At 38.9% G+C, this 2,383-nt stretch overlaps 1 pseudogene; it reads right to left on the reverse strand.

Annotated features, from left to right (window-relative positions):
• LOC103726934 overlaps positions 1-2,383 on the reverse strand; it is a 31,700-nt pseudogene that overhangs the window by 4,078 nt on the left and 25,239 nt on the right.

A 2,383-nucleotide genomic window follows, 5' to 3' on the forward strand; every position in this document is an offset into this window, starting at 1 on the left:
TTTCTACTCAGCACCCCATGGAACCTTCTCCAAAATTGACCAAATACTGGGGCACAAAACAAACCTCAACAAATACAAAAAGATGGAAATAATTCCATGCTTTCTATCAGACCACAATGCAATAAAGCTTACAGTCAACACCAGAAGAAGCCCTAATCACCACATGAACATGTGGAGATTAAACAACAGACTCCTAAATAATGAATGGGTCAAAAGAGAAATTAAGAAATATAAGTATTCCTGGAACTAAATGAAAAGGACAATATTGTAGGAGGAAGTGCTGACAGGCCTGGAAAACATGCTATGGCGCATGCGCAAGTTACTTCCCCTAAAGCCAACCTGAAATCTGCCTGACTGGGGAGAAACAGCTGACGCAAGAACACATGGCAAGAGAGACCACGGAGAAAGAAACAGCACAGCACGGAGCAGCCAAGGGACCAATGAGACACTGGGAAGGGGTATATAGGCATGCCCAATATCCACAATAAACGAGTCTGTTTTGCCATTTGCCCGACTCCCAGAGTCTGTGCCGTTGACTCTGCGCCTTCTTACCCCCACCCCCAAGGGGCTCGGGAGCAGGTGGCGGCAACACAATACAACACAACAAAACCTCCAGGACATCCTGAGAGCTGTATTAGAGGGAAGTTTGTAGCTCTAAGTGCCTACATCAAAAAATCGGAAAGAACACAAATTAATGACTTAACATTGCAACTCAAGACACTAGAAAAGCAACAACCAATGAAACCCAAACCCGGCAGACAAGAAGAAATAACAACAATCAGGGCAAAAAATAATGAAATTGAAACAAAGAAAACAATACAAAGAACAAAAGGATCCAAGAGCTGGTTCTTTGAAAAGATAAACAAGATTGACAGACTGCTAGCCCTGTTAACCAAAAGAAAGAAAGAGCACCTCCAAATCAACAAAATCAGGGATGAAAGGGGAAACATCACAACAGACAGCAGAAAGATACAGAACATTTTAGGGGAATACTCTAAAAACCCATATGCCACTAAATTTGAAAACCTAAAAGAAGTGGATGGATATCTAAAGGCATGGGAACCACCAAAACTAAACCAAGAAGAGATTAACAGCTTAAACAGACCCATAACACGAAAGAAATTGAAATAGTAATATAAAACGTCCTGACTAAAAAAAAATCCCAGGACCAGACAGATTTATAGCACTTTTATCAGACATTTAAAGATCTACATCCAATACTACTTAATTTATTCAAAAAGAAATGGAGGGAGAACTTCCAAATTCCTTCTACAAAGCCAGCATCACTCTAATACCAAAGCCAGGTAAAGATACAACCAAAAAAGAAAACTATAGACCCATATCCTTAGCAAAAATTCTCAACAAGATACTGGCAAACTGCACACAGACACACATCAAAAAGATCATCCACCATGATCAAGTCGGCTTTATCCTAGAGATGCAGGGACAGTTCAATATACGTAAGTCAATAAACACCATAAATCACATAAATGGGCTCAATGATAAGAACCACATGGTCATCTCAATTGATGCAGAGAACCTCACCAACAGGATGAATAAAATGGAAAACAGAGTATCAAGACGAGAAGATAAAGTGGACGAACTAGACCACTCAAAGATTATGAACAATTTAAGATATCACAAGAATGGAATACACAGGAATTGTGTGACACCATAAAAAGACCAAAGTTATGAATCATAGGCATACAGGAAGAAGAAGAATCCCAAGACAATGGCATGAACCAGATCTTCAACAGAATTGTGGAAGAAAATTTCCCAAACTTAAAGAAAGACATGCCCATACAAATACAAGAAGCATACAGAACACCAAACAGACAGGACCAGAACAGAAACTCTCCACGGCACATCGTAGTAAAAACACTACACGCACAAAACAAAGAGAAAATTCTGAAAGCTGCAAAAGAGAAACAACAAGTCACATATAAAGGAAAACCCATTAGGATCACAGCTGACTTTTCAATGCAAACTATGAAAGCCAGAAGAGCCTGGACCAAAGTATTCCCAGTGTTAAATGAACACAGTTGCCAACCCAGATTACTATATCCAGCCAAAATATCTATTATAGTTGAAGGGGAAAGAAAAATCTTCCATGACATAAATAGGCTGAAGGAATTCTTGTCCACAAAACCAGCCCTTCAGAGAGTTCTGGGAGCAATACAAAGAACTGAAGAAAGGAATGACTATACCCAAGGGGTTGCAGAAAGAACTCCAAGGAGAGTATAACAGTGTAAAAATACAACTATAGCAAGAATATGAACAAAAAAATGACAGGATTCAATACTCATCTTTCATTAATAACGTTAAACATTAATGGACTGAACTCCCCAGTCAAAAAACATAGACTATATGAATGGATTAAGAA

The sequence above is a fragment of the Nannospalax galili genome, unplaced genomic scaffold, assembly GCF_000622305.1.
Source record: "Nannospalax galili isolate Female #2095 unplaced genomic scaffold, S.galili_v1.0 scaffold529, whole genome shotgun sequence".
NCBI lineage: Eukaryota > Metazoa > Chordata > Mammalia > Rodentia > Spalacidae > Nannospalax > Nannospalax galili.